We start from the raw sequence: 22,412 nt of genomic DNA, 5'->3' as shown, positions 1-22,412 counted from the left end.
GGAATATGTCGAACATACAACCGTAATATGTCAAGTTTGTGGCAAAATCGTACAAAATGTAGCAGCTCTACTAATGTAGCATCATTTGAAAAGTCACCCGCTAGAGAATGAAGAGTGCTTGAAACTCTGCATGTCAACATCTCCGTTTGGTGCCACACCCACAAAATGCCGAAGCAACCATTTCCACATCAACACCGTATTAAAAAAATAGTCAACAACAGAAGGAGATAACGTCCGCAGGAACCTACCACATAGCGAAAGACATACACTATGTGATTTCCTATTATGCAGCTCATTTTTATTTGACACTTATTGAAATACCTTGACATCATGCACAAAAGTGCACTTTATTTGTTTTAAACCATTTTAGTGGCATTTTGTACAAAAAGTGCACTTTAATTTAGCGTTGTTTGGATATGTCATCTTAGTGACATCATGCACAAAAATGCACTAATAGCTTGTTTTAAAATGTCTCTGACAATCTTGCACTTTCTGTTTTGGAAATGACATGAATGTTTGTGCCACTGCTTAATAACTGTTTAATAAATACAGTTTTGGTAAATTTACTTAGTTGTGCATGAAAGTTTAAAATGAGCATATATTAATGCAGTATGAACAAGAATGTTTTAATGTAGACACATAGAATCATCATACTGGTGTGATTATATGCATCAAGTGTTCATTGAAGGCTAAGGCAAAATATCGAGATATATATTGTGTATTGTGACATGGCCTAAAAATATTGAGATATTAATAAAAGGCCATATCGCCCAGCCCTAAATTCAAGGCTAAGGCAAAATATCGAGATATATATCGTGTATCGTCACATGGCCTAAAAATATTGAGATATTAATAAAAGGCCATATCGCCCAGCCCTAAAATATATATATATACTTGCTCGCCCCGGTATAAAGTATTTGCTTGCCTAACAGAATTACTATTGCAACATCCAGTGGACTCATTTAAAACAGCAGTTTCTTTAACACACTCGACTCATGTTACTATCCGGTTGAACATTTTGGGGTACATGTCGTCATTATTTAAGTATAATATTGTTAAATGTACGCTGCAAAAAAGAGCTGTCAAAATATAATGTAAAACAGGGGTTTTCAATATTTTTGACCTTGGGGCCCAACTTTTGTACTTCAGAGGTGCCCACTCAATTGTTAACACCCACTCAGTATTCTTACTCTTGATTTAATCGTATTTGATAATTATAATATTTAACAACTTAAACCTTGTCAAATTAATATGAAAGCATGTGTAAATCCGAAAAAATATTATCAAGGCTTAGGTCAGGCTGATTACAATAGTAAATATTAATGAATAATTACTGTAAAAGAAGGGACTCTTAAAAACTCATGAAAAATAAATGTACATACAATTACACAAGTGTTTATATACAAAATTGATAAAATAATAATAATATGTATGTTTCTTAACTAAACTGTCAATAAAATCAAAGTGCAAATGAAAATACAACTTCTCCACTACAGTCAAAATGTTTGCGCTTAAGAAACTACTATGACTTTAGTTCTAGACTTCTTTTGTTTGATATTGTCAACACTGCCACAAGTGGTGGAAAAGTGTATTACAACTGAGTACCGCTGCGACCCATACGAACCACAGCTGTTCAACATCTTTTTTGGAGGCATTTTGCGGCCCAACAATGGTTATGGTTAAGAAACACTGATGTAAAAAGACTTGATTTTAAGAAAGAAAATACTAAACACTAGTGAAATTAACTAGCTGCATGAGTAGATCATTTAACTTACAAAGACATCCCAAATTAAGATTTGTATATCTGGAAATTAGCACAAGTATTTTTTTCCGAGAACAAATATTATTCAACTTGCAATTCTTAAACTAAACATCCCTGAGATAATCTCTTTAACCACAATTCTCTATGGGGGGAAACCAAAATATTTTATTTGAATAGTTTTTTTCTCAATTTAAACATTTTAAACTAGAATAAAAAATATACAATATATAATTACTCATGCTAAAATATTAAATCTTGACAATTGGCAAATAATTTACAGTGTGATTAATCCTGCGTCTCGTGTGTGTTTGTCCATATGTAGCCTCACTGTGTGCTGCTAGCCTCCAAGGAGAACTCTGCTCCTGTCAAGCTGGGAGGCTTTGGAGTAGCGATCCAGCTTGGAGAGTCAGGCCTGGTTGCTGGAGGTATATTGACATTGTAAACTAAGCATCCACCTGTGTGCTCTCTTCCTTCTTTGGCCTGTCACTCGCACAAATGCTTCTCGGAGCTCATATCAAGTTACTTTTTTCAGGTCGTGTTGGCACTCCCCACTTCATGGCTCCAGAAGTTGTCAAGCGAGAGCCATATGGCAAACCGGTGGACGTGTGGGGATGCGGGGTTATCCTCTTCATCCTTCTGTCGGGCTGCCTGCCTTTCTATGGCACGAAAGATCGCCTGTTTGAGGCCATCATTAAGGGCAAATACAAGGTAGGTATGTTATGCGGGCCCCTGATATCCTGATTGGACTCCATTAAGTAAGTTCATTTGTCATTTAGAGCATGACTGTGAGAGTAGAGCACACTGACAATTGATGGTGGTGTTTATTTTCTCTGCATGACTAATCTGCAGCAGATGCAGTCACAGCAGGATGTCTAGTTTTTTCTGTGAAGCCAGGCTGTGCCACCGTTACCTCTTTTTCATTGTCACAATTCTCATTGGTTTCCAAACTTCCACCACTTCATTATTCCTCAGTGGCCACCAACAGAACAGACCCACTAAAAATATTTCGTTTCAGTCAGAAGTTAACACACACTCATCATGGGCATAAATGCTATTTTTAACCCCTTAATGTTTTTTTTTTGTTTTGTTATTTTGTCTTTTGCAACTATGGCACAATTACACAATGGGCATCTTCAATCATTTTCAGATACAAAAAATTGGGTGCACAAGTTAGAATGTAGTTATAGAGGCGTCCTGATCCGATAATGATATAGGTCCTCTATCATCATAAACACAAGTACAGGATTATATTGTCTTGCATCTGAAATCCCCGATTGGCTGTATGGTTATCGTTTAGATGTATTTGTTTCAAACACGTTTAGCAAGTCACATTAAGGAACATCATCTGGTTAAATTTGCAAATTTCAACATATCTGTAAAGGAGTAGGAAGAAGCAAAGCTTTTATTGAATCCTACCCATTATCTTAGTCTTTTACTGATTGTTCATTAACATGATAACTTGTAAATTTTTACAGCTGCCCAAACACTTGAGGGTTGCTGGTTCAATTCCAGTTTCTGCCATCTTAGTCACTTCTGTTGTGTCCCTGGGCAAAACACTTCACCCACCTTGCTCCCACTGCCCCCCGCACTAGTATTAATGAGTTTACCACCAATTTTTCTTAAAGGGTAATTGCACTTTTTTTGTTTTTTTGCCTATCGTTCACAATCATTATGAAAGACATGACGACAGATGGATTTTTAAAAATGCATTCTAAATATTAAATAAATGCGATCATATAATCCCATTTAGATGATTAATCTCATAATCCTTGCGAAGAAATGTGGTGGGGGGTCGAGGTGTACCAAGCGTCTTTTTGTGTCGTTCTTGCCAGTTCCGGGTCATAAATGGCTGTCAAATTGTCCCAACTTGTCGGAGTACCTGCTCAGCCATCTACTTTCCAAGTGAGATGATGATCTACAATAAACTTCCAAGGAGTAGGAATGTGAGGAAACAGCAGACCACTCCATGATGTACACATAGGGACACACGGTAGTGATGACGTCACTGCTATAAATAATTTGTTTGCATTAGCGCTTATAATAACAATATCACTAATACTTGGGAAACATTCAAGTCACAAAATGTAAATTGAGTATTGTCTGCGCTTTTTGAATGGTTATTAATTGTTTTTATTGGCAGAATAGACAACCTCCCATTGGCTCCGCTGTAAGTGGACTTTTATTCCCGTTTATTTAATATTTAGAAATACATTTAAAAAAATCCATCCGTCATGATAATAATGATTGTGAACGATAGCCAAAAAAGGGCAGTTCCCCTTTCAGCTTTCTCATTGTAAAGCGTGTTGAGACAGTTTTGATAGAGTGCACAGGATTAGAGTATCTGGGCATGCTGTTTACTGGTTTCTGATAGAACACAATGTGTCCAGTTTGCTGGGTCTTCTTCATCTTTCCTCCCTGTGTTGAAGGGCGTACCACAGGGTTCAATATTAGGACCGCTGTTGTTCTCCATTTACGTGAACAATCTTTGTGATAAAATATCAGATGCCGCGTTCCATTTCTATGCAGATGATGCGGTCATATATTGTTCATCCCCCTCTGCAGTGCAAACCCTTGAACTTTTGCAGTCTGCTTTTGATATTGTTCAGTCCCAGCTGACCCAATTTAGGCTTGTGCTAAATGCAGACAAATCTAAGGTGATGTTATTCTCAAATGGCAAACGGCTGCCATTGAACATCCCGAAACTATTGACTGCTCATGGGGTCGAGCTTGAGTTGGTCTCAACATATACGTTTTTCGGAATTACTATAGATGAGTTTTTCTTTTAAAGCACACATAGAAAAGCTTGTGTCTAAACTTAAAATTAAATTTGGATTTTAGAAATAAGTCTTGTTTTTCCTTAAAAGTTAGGAAACATCTTATCTCATCTACCTTTATTCCTTTACTTGATTATGGAGACTTGCTTTTTATGAATGCACCTGGCACTTACTTGAAGAAACTAGACACTGTATATCACTCTGCCTTACGTTTTATTACTGGTTGTGGAAATCTTGTCCACCAATGTACTCTGTATGCAAAGGCAAACTGTTCATCTTTAACTGCCGAAGACTTTCTCGATGGATAGTTTTTATATATAAATGTCTTCTTGGACTTGTCCCCACCTATCTGTGTTCCTTTGTGTGTAGAGACTCCAGTCATTACAACCTACGCTCACAGGATGTCCTCCACATGTTGGTTCCTAGAGCCAACACAGAACTTGGTAAAAAAACCCTCCAGTTATGCTGCTCCCTGGTGATGGAATGACATCCAGAAAGATCGGAGGCTACCAGAATTGATCACTTTGGGGGAGTTTAAGTCAATTTTAAAAGATCGAGAAACCAGTTCTCTTGGGAAATGTACTTGCTTTTAAATTGAATTATATACTTAATCGTTTTAAATGATTTTGACCTGTTCTGGTATGACTGCTGTTGTTCTGTTGTATTGTCTTGTTGTAAATATTATTGTAACCTTGTTGTTGCCGCCCTCTTTGTCAGGTCGCTCTTGAAAAAGAGATTTTAATTTCAATGAGTCTTTACCTGGTTAAATAAAGGAAATTGATTGATTGATTGATTTGAAAATGTGCTATATAAATATAATTCATTTAATCAAGGTGTTGGGGTAAAAAATTAATAACTTGTTGGTGATAGTAAATGAATGTTATACATTACATACTATTGTAGAATCTGTTATTTTTGCTTGTCGTTGGCTTCAGATGCATTGAGTCTTAGAGTTGTATCTTTTATTTCCCTGTAGTCGAGATGATGTCATCTTCAGTTAGTATTTGTCCAGTTTTTGATGTCTTTAACGACATGTACTGTACTTTCGGCTCGCCCTGTCCTCCATTTAACCTGCTTCCTCAACTCGCGTGCCTTCTTGGCGACGTCAGCGTTGCGTTTTTGTCAGATCACTGATGTAGACGTTTTGTTCCCTTCAGTTTGACTTGGCTGCCTCAACAAAGCCACTTTGTTGTTTTTGTTGTTGAACTTTATGAGGATGGCAGGTGTGGCATTGTTCTTGCGAGACATTGTACTGCAGGTTTCGATGTTGTCGACATCCACACTTCTCCAATCAAAGGCGTTGACTGTAGAACGTTGGCCGCCTGTTGCAGTGTTGAAGCAGCAACATCTTGTCCTCCTCTTCTGTTATCAGCTGCTCCACCATTAGGCATATGTGTTATCTGAAGGCCAGTCATAATCACATTGGTCATGCGGACAGACTCTTGTACTTCCTGAATCTGACACATCATTTGAGATATAGTTTGATCCTTCTCATCATTTCTTCTTTAAAACCTTCACTGTCTCCTCTAGTCCAATTACTTTTGTTCATCCATCCATTTGTTTGAGTGTTGTAGTATCCTCATAAAGTGTAGCAGTATCTTTCCTCACTTCCTTAATATTTTTGACAAGTGTTTCATGTTCTTGTGCTGTCTATCAGGCATAACTTTCATATTATGCAACATTCTTATTACTCCTTGGAGGCTACCTGAATCTGGACTCTCTTCCACATCCTTATCTGCATTTGTTGCGGTAGAAGCCTTTTTGTGGTTGGCTTGCCTTGCTAATTCGGAGTTAGTTCCTCCCACCATATGATGTTCAAGCTAGTGGTATCAGCAAACAAATCTGGAATTATGGTCAAAATCTGTGTTTGGGAATAGTACACAAATGGTCTAAAAACCTTGTCTCACTGCAAAACTCTTTCCATTCCCAGTGAGAGGGGGCGTGGCAACAGAGTTAATACATGTAATCAGTATCTGCCGATGTCACTAATGGATGATCGGTATCGGAATCCACAGCATAACATCCTGATTGGAACATGTCTAGCAATGGTCGACGTCAATAAGTTAATACGTGAATCTAACCATAATTTTTACTTTGTGTAAATCCAAAACAAATTCAAACTTGTGCATTTAAAGTCACATTCCTGCTGAAAAGGACAGTTCAAATCAATCATTAGGCCTAACATCAATATCACAGTCATGCCCATGAAGAGTGTATGTAAAGTTGTGACCAAAACTGTATGTAATCTATGTGATTTATACATTTACTGAAAACGATCTAATGAACTGCAGTTTATAGTTCTTAAGTAATCACTCTCCATTCTGGTTATCTGTGTGTGTGAACAGATGAACCCACGTCAATGGGCCCACATCTCGGAGAGCGCCAAAGACCTGGTGAGGCGTATGTTAATGCTTGACCCCGCAGAGAGGATCACTGTTTACGAGGCGCTCAACCATCCTTGGCTGAAGGCAAGATTGCACACTTCGCGACGCAGTTATGTAATGGGTGCATGCGCTAAAGTGTTCTGTTTTGGTGTAGGAAAGGGACAGGTACGCCTACAAGATCCACCTTCCCGAAACAGTGGAACAGCTGAGAAAATTCAATGCAAGGAGGAAGCTGAAGGTCAGCAACTTATTGAGAATAGCCATCTTTGTAAATTATGTTGAATTTGATAAGTGTGGATGTGTCCTATCATCCTCACTATTTCTTTACAAACTTTTCTGTCTCTAATCCCTGTGTGCCAGGGTGCAGTGCTGGCTGCTGTATCAAGTCACAAGTTTAACTCTTACTATGGAGACCCTCCTGAGGAGCTACATGACTTTTCAGAAGACCCAACCTCTTCAGGTGAATGTCATAACACTGATTTTGATCTTTTTTAGAGCACATAGATTTTCTTAGCCCAATGCATTGTTTGAAGGGGAACTGCACTTTTTTTGGAATTTTGCCCATCATTCACAATCATTATAAGAGACAAGAACACACATGTCTTTTTTTTAGGATCTAAAGATGATAAAAAACACTTTCAAAAAGCGGCTAATGGGAGTCACCGTTGTAATCTTCGAAGCCCTTTAAAACAACTTCAAAACCCTCCATCAATGTTTTATATACACACTGCAAGTATACATATGGGGGGGGGGGGGGGGGGTTACCCACATATGCGGTCCTCTCCAAGGTTTCTCATAGTCATTCACATTGACGTCCCACTGGGGTGAGTTTTCCTTGCCCGTATGTGGGCTCTGTACCGAGGATGTCGTTGTGGCTTGTACAGCCCTTTGAGACACTTGTGATTTAGGGCTATATAAATAAACATTGATTGATTGATTGATTGATATATAATGTAGTTGTAGCATACTATTGAGAGAGTGAGGTCAGCATGACTTGCGGGTATAAATGAGGAATTTGGAGCCAAGCTATGCGGACATATATGGCGTGCTTACTCAAAGTCAACTTGAAAAAACTTCCCAGGCCAGCTGGACCAAACAGACAGCTGTCCATTGAGTGAGTCACTATAATATTGATCATGATACATCCAACACATCATGCTTGTTATTACAACTACATACAGTGTCTGTGTACAAAAAAAGTGAAATAATACTTTACAGATACTGTAATATGATTATGTTTTTTCAGTTAATACAGATTGGTGTCCTATCACATTGTGTTGTGCATAACAAACTCAAAAGCGATTCAGCTGCTGACGCAAAAGCTATGTTGTTTTTGCCGTAGCTAGCTTAGGGCTAATTTCGTAGTATGCCACATGGAGACCATGTCTTACTACGCTAGATAAAATAGTTCCTTCGTGTTCGCTCTTTTACAATTGTAAAAGAGCTTGGTTGTTAAACAGGTTACGGAACGTAAATGAAGTATTGTTGGCATTTTTTAGGTGCATTTTAAAGTGGTTTAGCGTCAGAATGGATTGCTCCCATTAGCTGCATTGTCAGCCACCAAGAACAAACCGATTTTTACGAATGCTTTTTTCTTCTTGTCTCTCATTAGGATTGTGAACGATAGACAAAAAAAATGTAGTTCTTCTTTAAGCCAAGTAAAGTACATTTTATTCATATTCACAATAAATGTCAGTAAATTGAAAACTGTGGGCCTAATAAATGAAAGAAAACCAGGCAAGAATGACTTCAAGTCTTTAAGGACTTGGTAGATCAGCCTGTCAATAGAGAGCAGTGGCGGCTGCTGGTCTTCCAAGTAGTAGGGCAAGCTCATTTTCAGCTATTTTCCAAACACGACTACAGTCTCCAATAACAAATAAAAGATACAAACATGCTAGATTTTACAAAGAAAACAGCACTTTGAGGCTTGTAAAATTCTCCATATCAACTTGGAACAACATAATGAAACTTGAAAAATGATGAGGCAGTGATTTATATTGCAAGATCGGTGATAAACGCATTTTGCTGTCAATCAAAGACGGATTTAATCTCAGAAAGATCATCCAATCGCCATCATGGAAGCTTGGCGTCAATGCCATCCAAGGCCAAGCCCGCTTTTCATACACTTCCGGAGACGCTCCGCTTCCGATGGGTGGGACAAAGCCGACCATTTATCCAATGACTGTCTAGTTTAGCTGTAGTGGAGTGTAGCTGTATGCTCCACTAATGAAGTCAATAGACGGTCAGCTTCAACACTGTTAAATGCACTGTGACGCTACCACAATCAATGAGAAAAAAGTTGTCAGCTGTCACGAAAGTTGCTGATTTTAAAAAGTTAATGCATTATAGCACATATTTACAAGTATGTAAGTAAATATTTGACAACTTACTTGCTTTGACGTTTTAGGCGAAACTAAACTTATCTTGCAGTTATCACTTCAAGAGAAGTCTTTAGCAAAGGACACTGATAGAGAACTAAATTAATCCACAAAGTAACAAAATCATGGACTAGTGTTTCAGCATCAGCCAGCGGCATGTTGCACAAGTGAAAGGCACTGTCCTTAACAGTTGTTGTATATGGGCTAGTGTTGCGTGTTGTAGACAATATAAATGGTATACATTTGGCAGCTTTCAATGCTATTGTCATATCATGTTAATGCATGTTGATGACACATTTTTAGCTTTGTCCTGCAAATTTGACAGCGATAAGCGAATAACAATCCTGGGTGCAATGTAGTGTCCTCACTAGCAAGCTAGTGACTAATGCAGGGGTTTCCGAACTACGGCCTGACGTCATGAGTTTCATAAAAAAGCTGGCCCGCGGGGTGTTATTTAAATTAATTTTAAATATCTGACTGCTTCTATTCTACTGCCTTTTTTATGGACAATGTGAGTAAATTAGGTCAAGGACTGTAAATTGTACTTTGAAGTGAATATTGCACAGCATTTACTTATAGGACCCAATCCAAACAACCTTTCCTAGTCATGGTGCAAATTTTTTTTTACCAACACAAAAACAACAACACACATGGTCAAACATAACACAACTCGCTCACTGAACTTTGTGGCTATTATAAAAAAAACATCCATGCACCAGAAAAAAAAATCTAAATTACACCCTCTTAAACCCATTACAACACATGTTGGCAAAAATGCAAAACATACTCTTCACACCATGTTTGGCGCATTTTAGCTGCTTGATATTTCTGATTGATTACAAAACTTTAAGGAGGTTGTCACGGAAGTAAACAAGGTAGGAGTCGAAGTTTCACATACACTACTATCCAGTTATTTTAATTATTAATTATATACCCTATTATAATATAATCTGTACACGAGTCAAAAAGTTTGGACATACCTGGGCTAACGTCCCTCCACAGTGCAAAGTCACGTCCTCAAGGCAAAGTAGATTCCTCACTAGCGAGATAGCGGCTAAGTAATTCTCACCTTCATGTCGGCAAATAAAGTATGTTTCTCATCACTAGAGGACAGTGTATGTGGTGTAGGAGGATACAATGAGACAGGCTAACTGCTAAGCTAGAGATCTAAACAGAAGTTTATGATACCATGTCCATGTATAGTATTAATATATTGTCGCTACTACAATAATAAGATTCATATTTTTTATTATCCCAAAATTTGTTTTTTTGTTGTTGTTGTTTTTGTGATTATTTACACATCCAGCTAATAAGTCCCTGGACAGAGAATGGCTTTCAATCAGAGCCAAGAGCACCTTTTGCTTTTGTTTAGTTATTTTGCACTATTCAATTTATTTAGCTCAAAATATTTCACGTAATTAAAGGGAATAAGTAAATAATTGAATTGATATTGTTACCCACGGTTGCTAGTGGTATTACATGATCCCTCACTGCAAGGCTCCTTCCTGTGAAGGCAAATGTAAAGTCATCGAGAGACACTATTTTGTTACACACCTCTGAGGTGCTACGGGCCAAAGACACATTGGCAGTTTTATTGAAAATGAAGTGATCACAAGTTGTACTTAATTAAGGTCATTCAGTTTTGATTTTTAAAGACACATTTGAAGTTTGTATAGATGATTGGTGTTATTGATAAGGTGTGTTTCATTTGCATATGAATTGAAATCAAGAGTATTTTCTAATCATACTGTCTAAGGCCGGAAGATTCAACTAATTTGTTGGGGGTCAAAATTTCCAGAATGCTAAGGACCGGGGTCTTATTTTGTACGTTGAGTAGAACCAGCGCATTACCTACTGTAGACATTAATTTTGGTCTATTTATTTTGTTAGAGTTACAGGAGTGCTCTGCTGTTTTTTAAGTACCAGCAGTGGAAAAACAAGTTGACTTTAAATGCTTATTTGTTTTTCATTGTATCCATTAAACCTGATCCAATTGTATTTACAATGCGCAAAGTGTGTTAAAACACTGTTTAAACATCACAAAATGCCACAAATTCAGTAGCCATTTTGAATATTGCGCTCTGAATACTTTCGGCTATTTTCGGAGACCGACATCACAGTAGTAACACTTCTGCACTCTGACAATGTTATCAGATCAGTCATATTGGAAATATGATAACATTTGAAAGAGATCTGGTGTTTATCATTCACAATCCTTATGTAAGACAACAACACATATACTTGGCCTTTCTAATGCATTCTAAATCGTAAATAAATAGCCAACAAATGATTCAACAGATCGAGGGTCCTCTGTTGCGATCATTATACTCTCTCTAAAAACATCCAGAAACCGCTAACAATACTCCATTTACATGTTGTCACCTGAAAATTAACCAAATATGAGTGATATTGTTATTATAAGCGCCAACGCAGACGGACCATTTTTTTTATTTTTTATTTTTTTATTTTATTTATTTATTTTATTTTATTTTTTTTATGTCCTGCCCAGCTTCTCGGGCAAATCATATAGCAGATGTAGATGCCCATATCGGCTGTTCAGATTTACTTTACAAAAGAGAAGTGTAGGATACTTCTCTTGTTGCCTTACTTGTATTTTGACTTTATTAAATGTATTTATATTATCATTTGGTGCAGCCGGGCCGGAGCAGGAGGGGATAGAAAGAGAGAAAAAGGAAGACAGAGGGGGGAATTGTGGGGACAAGAGGGGGATTAGACAGAGAGACAAAAACAACAACAGCAAACACAACAACAACAACAACAACAACAGAGCAACATCAGCAAATACGACATGTACAAATATGATGGTAAAAGTAATAGCAAATAAGCAGTTAGCGAAAATTTAAAGAAAAATACAGAACTGAGCATTATTACACTAAAAATGGAGCAATATGAATACCAATAGAAATAGTGCTATTGATAATAAACAATACCAGTACTTTACCTTTATTATCAACAATACAATTGTTCAAATGCAACAATACATATACGTAATGATAACTTGAGATACGAAAGAATGCAGAAAAATGGAGGGGAAGAAAGAGAAGCAACCTTAACCTTGTAGATTGTTATAGTAACAATAGGTTAAGCTTTGTCAGTGTGCCATGTGTTATACCCAGTTTACCCTAGGGCAACAACGTTAATGTATGTTTGATGAAACGTGATTATGTGCATGAGTGTATGTGTGCATATGTACTTGAATATGTACAGTATGTGTATGTGTGCTTGTACAGTGAATGTATATGTACAGAATGTGTATATGTGTGTACAGCAAATGTATATGTACAGTATGTGTATACAGTATGTGTGTTTGAACAGTGACTGTATATGTACAGTATGTGTAAATGTGTGTTTGTACAGTGAATGTATATGTACAGTATATGTATGTGTGTGTTTGTACAGTGAATGTATGTGTAGTATGTGTATGTGTGTGTTTGTACAGTGAGTGTATATGTACTGTATGTGTATATGTATGTTTTTACAGTGAATGTATATGTACAGTATGTGTATACAGTATGTTTGTATAATGAATGTGCGTGTGGATGTACGAACTTTGAGTGTGTAAATATGTACTGTATTTATTTGTATATGTATGTGGGAGCGTAGGTACCTATGTATGTCTGTATGTATGCGTGTGAGTATATGTGAATTTGCATGTACAATACATTTGACTCCCAGTGTGTGCGGGAGCCAGAGTACGGCCCCAGCCTCCCCGAGAACCCATCCCACAAACAGTAGGTGTGGTGCCCAGGGAACCAGGGACCACCGCCCCCACGCAGCCAAGCCGGACAGCGACAGGAACCCCAGAGCCTGGCCCACCGTGCCGCCCACAAGGGCCAGCAGCAGGCCGCAGACAGACGCATCCGGCAGAGGACAAGGCACGAGAAAAACAGGGGGCAGCCAGACCCCAAGCCAGCGAGAGACCACACCCCACACGGACAGAAAGGCGGGACGCCCCGCCCGAGGGGCCCGGAGACCCCCCGCAACCGGACGGGAAGACCGCCCCCGCCCCACCGGCAACAGGGCCCCCACGAGCCCCCCCCCCCACCCCCGGAGAGCGCGGCGAGGCCACGGCCACCCCACCCAAGCCGGCCGCCACAGGACCACCCAGCACGGGGCCACAGGAACCACCCACCCCACCCGCAGGGACCCCAACGATGGAGATGGAACAACCAGCAACCGCCCCGCCGAGTCCCCCCCCCTGAGGTAGGGGGATAAATAAATAAAATAAATAAATACATAATAATAATAATAATAATATTAATAAAATATATTTAAAAAAAAGAAGAAAAAAAGGAAAAAAATAAATAAATAATTAAATCTATTTATAATAAATAAATAAATAAATAAATAAATAAATAAAGAATTAAAAGAAGATCACAGACATGCTGACACACAAGGTCGCTACCCCAACAACTGGCCGACTCGCAGCACCTCGGAATACCCTGCAGCACCAAGCCACCACAGTAGACGCAGGGACCAGACCCAGCAGGCCCCAACCAAGACGGGCACCCGGAAGGGATGGACGGCGGGACCCAGGAGCTCCAGACACGCAGTCCGGATGCAGTAGCCTGAGGCGCCGACCCCCACCCGACAGGCAGGCCCAGAATGTACCCCCAGAAATATACATACATATATATATACATACACATAAACATACACATGTACACATACACACACATACACATGCACATATATATACATACATACATACATACACATACACATACATATACACAGTTTGTCAGCCCCGACAACCACCACGCGCGCGCGCTGCCACCAGTCACAACATCAGCCACCCCCCTGCATCAGACCCAGCAGCCACGGGCGCCCACACCACAAACAAACGGCAGCAGAAACAGCAGCCACAACACCCCCAGACAGCCAGCACCACCCAATCAAATCAAAGCGATCAAAAAAAAACCGCGACCGGCAACCACACGCCAACAGGATCACAGATACCAGCCAGCGCCAGCCCGCCAGCAAGCCCAAACGCCAACACGCAAACAAGAGACACCAACACCCCCCCCCACCAAAAGACCCCACCACCCCAACCCAAACCCGCACAAACACACCACCGCCCAAACAACCGAGACACAGTATCCAGACCAGACACGGGCGCCGCGCCGCCACCACATCAAGTCGCCAACAGAGACCCCACAGCGCAAGGTCGGGCCACACGGGCACGGACCCCACCCAACAGGAAGCGAGACCCGCGCAACGCCACACACAAATAAATAAGATTAAACAAAAATAACAATAATTTTAAAAAAAATAAATAAATAATAATAATAAAATGAAATACAAATTAAATTAACAATAACAAATACAAATAATTAAATAAAATAAAGTAAGTAAATAATAAAAATTATTTAAAAAAAATAAATAAATAAATAAATAAATAAATAAATATATATATATACATATATATATACACATACATACACATACACATACATACATACACACATATATATATATATATACATACATATATATACACATACATACACACATATATATACACATAAAATAAAAATAAAAATAATAATAAATTAATAAAAGCTTGGCAGGCCACCAGAACGCAGTCCCCGGAATCCGCGACGGCCGACAAGGCAATGAGGGGTGCGCCGAACCCCAACCCCCCCACATGCATGTGTACAAGGCCCCCAGAGTGTCTACTGTGTAGTTAAAATTAGGAGGTCAGCCATTACAGCCGACCTCCAGTCCCTATTGATGCGTGTACTGTAGCATGAGTGAGATATGTATGCTTGTGGGAACTAATAATGCGATTAAAATTGGGGGACATCAAGGTCTTGGTGGGTCCCAACCAAGCCGAGCCCTCCAAATCCTGGAGACGGACTATTTTAGCGGCGCATTGATAGCAGTGAGCTAATGCTAGCTTATGCTGCTATTGTTGACACACTGAGCCGACGGCTGCTTCTGCTTTGTCTCAATCTTGCTAAAAGTAAATTCTAGATTATAATTCATGCAGCTCTCACCTGGTAGTAGATAAATGTGGCCATGGTCTGACAGGCTGGTTGACTTTGACATCCCCTGAGATGTCGAAATAGCACAGTTTCATCTGACATCACATGGACAAAGATAAGACAAAGATACAAAGATAAGACATTCTGGAGGAAAGTTCTGTGGTCAGATGAAACAAAAATTGAGCTGTTTGGCCGTAATACCCAGCAATATGTTTGGAGGAGAAAAAGTGAGGCCTTTAATCCCAGGAACACCATGCCTACCGTCAAGTATGATGGTGGTAGTATTATGCTCTGGGCCTGTTTTGCTGCCAATGGAACTGGTGCTTTACAAAGAGTAAATGGGACAATGAAAAAGGAGGATTACTTCCAAATTCTTCAGGACAACCTAAAATCATCAGCCTGGAAGTTGGGTCTTGGGCGCAGTTGGGTGTTCCAACAGGACAATGACCCCAAACACCTGTCAAAAGTGGTAAAGGAATGGCTAAATCAGGCTAGAATTAAGGTTTTTAACTGACCTTCCCAAAGTCCTGACTTAAACGTGTGGACAATGCTGAAAAAACAAGTCCATGTCGGAAAACCAACAAATTTAGCTGAACTGCACCAATTTTGTCAAGAGTGTTAAAAAATTCAACCAGAAGCTTGACAGAAGCTTGTGGATGGCTACCAAAAGCGCCTTATTGCAGTGAAACTTGCCAAGGGACATGCAACCAAATATTAACATTGCTGTATTAATACTTTTGACCCAGCAGATTTGGTCACATTTTCAGTAGACCCATAATAAATTCATAAAAGAACCAAACTTCATGAATGTTTTTTGTGACCAACAAGTATGTGCTCCTATCAATCTATCACAAAAAAATAAGAGTTGTAGAAATTATTGGAAACTCAAGACAGCCATGACATTATGTTCTTTACAAGTGTATGTAAACTTTTGATCACGACTGTATATTATAATAGCTTCAATACAGAGGCAACTTGTTTTTCCTCTCTCCTGGTACTTTAAGGATCTTTCGAAAAAAAAAGCTAGTCAAAGATCATTTCTGTGACCGCACTCTTGTGTTTTTAGGAATCTGTTGCAAAAATGTGAGTCTCACACAAGTTTTTCAAACTGAATTGGCGGGTTAACAGTTGAATAGCCCAAATGATGAAAAAGTGAGGACCTAAAACGTAACCTTGAGGAACACCACTAGTTTAACTAAATAAGTTGAACACATGGATATTGACTGCCCACAGCAACACCTTTGTTACAAAAAAAATCACTTTATGGAAAAAAAATTAAGAAATGAACAGCCAAAAAGAAGAGCACTTTAAGGGGTGCCTTGAGGAATGCCTCAGTTATGTAAATCACAGGTTTGCACCAGAGTGTTGTATGTTTGCTAGCAAGGTTAGAATGTCAACGCTAATTCCTCTATACCAGTGGTTCTCAAATGGGGGTACGCGTACCCCTGGGGGTACTTGAAGGTATACCAAGGGGTACGTGATATTTTTTTTAAATGTCTGTCAAAAAGAACTGTGAAAAGAAATGCAACAATGCATAATTCAGTGTTGACAGCTAGATTTTTTGTGGACATGTTCCATGAATATTGATGTTAAAGATTTCTTTTTTTGTGAAGAAATGTTTAGAATTAAGTTCATGAATCCAGATGGATCTCTATTACAATCCCCAAAGAGGGCACTTTAAGTTGATGATTACTTCTATGTGTAGAAATCCATCCATCCATCCATTTTCTACCGCTTATTCCCTTCGGGGTCGCGGGGGACGCTGGAGCCTATCTCAGCTACAATCGGGCGGAAGGCGGGGTACACCCTGGACAAGTCGCCACCTTATCGCAGTGTATAGACATCTTTATTTATAATTTAATCACTTGTTTATTTTTCAACAAGTTTTTAGTTATTTTTATATGTTTTTTTCCAAATAGTTCAAGAAAGACCACAACAAATGAGCAATACTTTGCACTGTTATACAATTGAATAAATCAGAAACTGATGACATAGTGCTGTATTTTACTTCTTTATCTCTTTTTTTTCCAACCAAAAATGCTTTGCTCTGATTAGGGGGTACTTGAATAAAAAAAAATTTCACAGGGGGTACATAACTGAAAAAAGGTTGAGAACCACTGCTCTCCAGTAGTCCCCAACCACCGGTCCGGGGACTGGAACCGGTCCGTGACACATTTTCCACCGGGCCGCACGGGAACAATAATTAATTTATAAACTACCGCATTTTCTCTGACTTAACTTTGGCTTGTCCCACTGAACACACCAATAAGCTTGTTAATAGATGTAAATTACAACTCCTATGTTACAGTACATGGGACAATGCACATCAATGGACATATAACATGTAAATGTGCCAGATTGTAGCCAAAGGCTAATTTTTCATGCTCATTTTTTTTTGCTGTTTTTATCTCCCGCACGTAGAAAGCCCGTCCGTGAAAATAATGCATACATTAAACCGGTCCCTGCTGGAAAAACGGTTGGGGAACCCTGCTCTATACAACAGGAGAATGCTCCTGCCTCCATGACTAACATTTACGTGCACAGTCCTCATAACTGATATTTACATACTCTACAAAACAGGTTAGAACTCAAGACACCAATCCAAAGCCAACAAAATATTGTAATCTCTGTGACCAAAAGTTCAAAGAAGACCAGTATGGTTCTTTGTTTCAAAGAAATTGGTCACAGGCTGTCTGGTTAAGAGCTTCCTGTTTCTCTGGCATCCGATAGTCAAACATTTTCACTTCCTTCCACAACACTGCTGCAGGGTCCGCATACAGACACACACAACGACAATAAAAGTTAAGCAACATTGAAGTGTTGAAATATGACATTTTCATTTTGATAACAGATTCATCAGCTCCAAAACAATGTTTTACTGTCTTGGATGTGCAGCCAATTATTCCTCAATACAGTGAAAGCAAGGTTTGCTGACTCATCCAGTCGCGCTTCCCGGTTCCTAGCAGGTGGTTGTAGTCGGCGGTCCCAGACATTCTCCTGGCCTTAGTGCATGATTGCAGAATCTTTCTGGCCTAATAATAGGCCGTGCTGCTACTGCTGATTGTCAGTTTCCCTCTCTGCTGCTGCTGCTCTTTCCATCATCTGTCCTCAGTATTCGTATACATTGACTTAAAAAACTTCTGTCTTTGTGAGGTCAAACTCTTGTCTGTACATTTTCTCTAATGTCAGCTTCTCTTTTCTTCTGCTTTGCCGCTCCTAGGACTGCTAGCTGCAGAAAGTATGTATCCCCCCTTCCCAATCGTTTGATGCGTGATATCCTCATGTGTCCCGTCACTGGCTTTTTAGTTGCATTATTAGTGTTAGGTGATGTAGTCTCCAGTTCTTTGTCTCCCTTTGTCTCCTTTCCCTACAAGAAATGCTTTAAGTGTGTTTTTCTTCTGAAAAGGTTTATTCGTTGAGATGAGCAAAATCAAACATGTATAACGGAAATTTAAAAATAATGTAGTTATGTTATAGTTCATCCACCATCTACTTGACTGTGTGACTTTTTGAGCTGACTTTCTTCCGATGTCATATTGATGCCACTGCCACTGTTTCTCTGGTTTTGCTGCATGTGTTGGCGCTGCAGCAGGTACTTGCGGTTAAATAATTTACGGATGTTTACCTTTCTGTGTGTTATGCTGTCATGAAGACCGTTGTTGGTGACTCTTGCCTGTACTGTGATTGTGTCTTTGTCCTTTTTGCCTGTTTGCTGTGCAGTTGTTTTTGTGTCTATATGTGCCATGATCAGTGTTTGCATTTTGCACAGTGTTGACTCTGTGTACTTGTCAGAATGTGGGCAATAAAGTTTGGATTTGTTTAACTTTGATGCATTTGCATCCACAGGGGCAGTGTCACAGGTTTTGGATAGCCTCGAGGAGATTCATGCATTGACGGACTGTAGCGAGAAAGATATGGACTTTCTCCACAGTGTATTCCAGGATCAGCATCTCCACACCCTCTTAGATGTGAGTAGAACTTATGTCCTGTTTAGTGTAGGCTTTTAATTCCCATGAAATCAAACGGTGCCATATTTTGATACCTTTTGTTGCACGTGACCTCACGTCCGATTTAGACTCAGCCGGTTTAAACACTTGGTGGGCAAACAAGCACTCAAGTAGGGACTCAGTCAAACTTCCTTTAGGTACCGTAATGTTGACATTTTTCTTGCCAACAAAACAAGTATGCTTGATAGAAAACTCTCAAAAGTACAGTACGGTTCTAATAATTCACATAAAATTTGCCCTAGATGAGCAATTTTACATGGCAATTTCAACACTTCCAAATTTGGTAGTGAAAACCGCAACTAAGATGCACGCTACTGAGTAATACTTGGTGGGCAAACAATCACTCAAGTAGGGACTCAGTCAAACTGCCTTTAGGTAATGTTGCAGTTTTTCATGCCAACAAAATAAGTATGCTTGATAGAAATCGCTCAAAGGTACGGTTCCAATATTTTATATATAATTTTCCCTGGATTAGCAATTTTACATGGCAATTTCAACGCTTCCAAATTTGGTAGTGAAAACCGCAACTAAAATGCACGCTACTGATTAATAGGTACAATCCTTTTTTTGGGCGCAGCAAAAGAATAAAATCAATCCTAATGGCAAAGACTACTCCCTGACTCGGCCACACACCGTAGCCTATGCAATACCGCCATCTAACGTCTTGGAATTGTAATTGCATGCAAAGTCTGCTATATCAGTGGTCCCCAACCACCGGGCCGCGGACCGATTGGTACCGGGCCGCACAAGAAATTTAAAAAAAAAAAAAAGTCTTTTTTTTTTTTTAATGAAATCAACATAAAAAACACAATATATACATTATATATCAATATAGACCAGTACAGTCTGCAGGGATACAGTCCGTAAGCACACATGATTGTATTTATTTATTTAAAAATTGTCCGTGGGACAAATTTTCAAGCGTTGACCGGTCCGCAGCTACAAAAAGGTTGGGGACCACTGTGCTATATAATACAGTGTACTGTATAATACTTGGAAATGAGACGTCATACGCCAATCTAAACTTGTATGAATTCTATACATTGCTGTCTGAGTAACTAAGTTATTTAATTGAGCACGTTGAACCTACAGTCTGTGCTCTTTCTCTGAGGACAAAGTAATGCTAAGATCCATACATGGATATGTCTACAACAGGATGTGGCGTCAAGAGTGCCAAAATCCTCGCCACACTCTGCATGCATGTTGCGTGCAAGTTTGCGTTCATTATGTGTTTCTCTACTTGCGCAGCTTTCTACCCTTTTGGCACTTAAGGGTGGGCATTTCTATACACAGCTTGTGCAACTTTAAACGCCAACAAAAAGACGGCGCGCGCACACACAGAGAAGCCACGTGCATGCATAGTGGTTTTTTTTACGGGCGAGGATTTTGCCATAGAAGTGAATCCACTTGACGGCACATGAACTGTAAGTGTAGCGGTCAACCCTCGTTTAGTAATAAATAAAGTTAGATATGACCATGTTTAGCCACGTGCCTACGTGGGGGCCATCTTAGCGGGCGCCACGTTCCCATTGAAGGCAATGCAATACAATGTTATTATTATTATTATTATTATTAAAATAATACATAACTTGATTATTTTGCAACTGATTTTCATGGTTTTGACTTTGTCACTGACAATAATATACAACATTTGATCTAAAAAACAAAAAAGAATAGCGTATAAAAAGGTTATTAGCAGTGTCTTTTTTTCAACTGTATAGTATATTTTGCAAACACAACAATGGGATGCCCTCGCACTTTGCCCCTTCTAGCTTAGTCTCGCCATAAGCATGCAGGTCGGTATAGCTCGGTTGGTAGAGCGGCCGTGCCAGCAACTTGAGGGTTGCAGGTTCGATCCCCGCTTCCGCCATCCTAGTCACTGCCGTTGTGTCCTTGGGCAAGACACTTTACCCACCTGCTCCCAGTGCCACCCACATTGGTTTGAATGTAACTTAGATATTGGGTTTCACTATGTAAAGCGCTTTGAGTCACTTGAGAAAAAGCGCTATATAAATATAATTCACTTCACTTCACTTCAGGTCATAGGAGCCTGTCGTATCCATCCTATATATCTATGCATTTTGCAATTATTATAAAAAAATACTTTAAAACCAAATTAAAACTGTAACATATTTAAACACTCGAATAACAATAAGACGGCGGTCAATTAAGAAGCCAGGACAATATTTAGTGTTTCTTCTGCCAAGGACATTATATCTGTTGCTTATTTCTTTATTTCCAATACTAAATTTTTTTTTATTTAACTTGGTTAAAATATTTCTGTGTGTGTAAAAGTACTTTTGAGCACATTTAACAATACCGTGATAATATTGATAATTGTTATAATTTTGGTCACATTAACTGTAATATGACATGTTCATATCATTACAAACCTATTGTGGTGTTTTTTGTTGTTGCAGCTGTATGACAAAATCAACACCAGGTCATCTCCGCAAATTCGGAATCCTACCAGTGATGGAGTACAGAGAGCCAAAGAAGTAAGCTTCATGCAGCTCTCAAAAAATGGAGAAGAAAAATTGAAAGAACTGTTGTTGTTGCATCTTTGTGTCAGCGCCATTAATCATGGCTTTATTATTTCCTCTCCAGGTACTGGAAACAATCTCATGTTACCCAGACAACACAGAGGCAAAGGAGCTCAGGAGGATCCTTACACAACCACACTTCATGGTAACACACAAAATTACACATTTATTATTTTAAACACAATGGACTACTCTATTTATTGTTTGCTGTGTTAATAATAGGGATGCATTTTTTTTCAAGCCGATACCTACCAATAGAGAGAACTTCCTGCTTCCCAAAGCCAATACCGATAACTTATTTTCTGTATATCTATTATTGTGTACGTATGTACAGTATGCACTTTTGCATATGTATATATATATAAAAATATATGTATGTGTGTGTATATATGCGTGTGTATATATATAGATATACTGTATATATGTATGTATGTATGTGTGTATGTGTATATATGTATGTATGAATGTACTGTGTGTTTATATATACTGTATGTATGTACGTATGTATGTATACATGTGTATATATATGTATGTCATATGTATATATGTGTATTAT

General features: G+C 39.0%; 1 pseudogene; it reads left to right on the top strand.

Moving 5' to 3' along the window:
- Positions 1 to 22,412, top strand: part of LOC133657510 (peripheral plasma membrane protein CASK-like) — a 101,846-nt pseudogene that overhangs the window by 51,925 nt on the left and 27,509 nt on the right.

Source organism: Entelurus aequoreus, linkage group LG01, assembly GCF_033978785.1.
Source record: "Entelurus aequoreus isolate RoL-2023_Sb linkage group LG01, RoL_Eaeq_v1.1, whole genome shotgun sequence".
Classification (NCBI taxonomy): Eukaryota; Metazoa; Chordata; class Actinopteri; order Syngnathiformes; family Syngnathidae; genus Entelurus; species Entelurus aequoreus.
The sequence above is the reverse complement of the archived record's forward strand: the minus strand, read 5'-3'. Positions and strand labels throughout refer to the sequence as shown.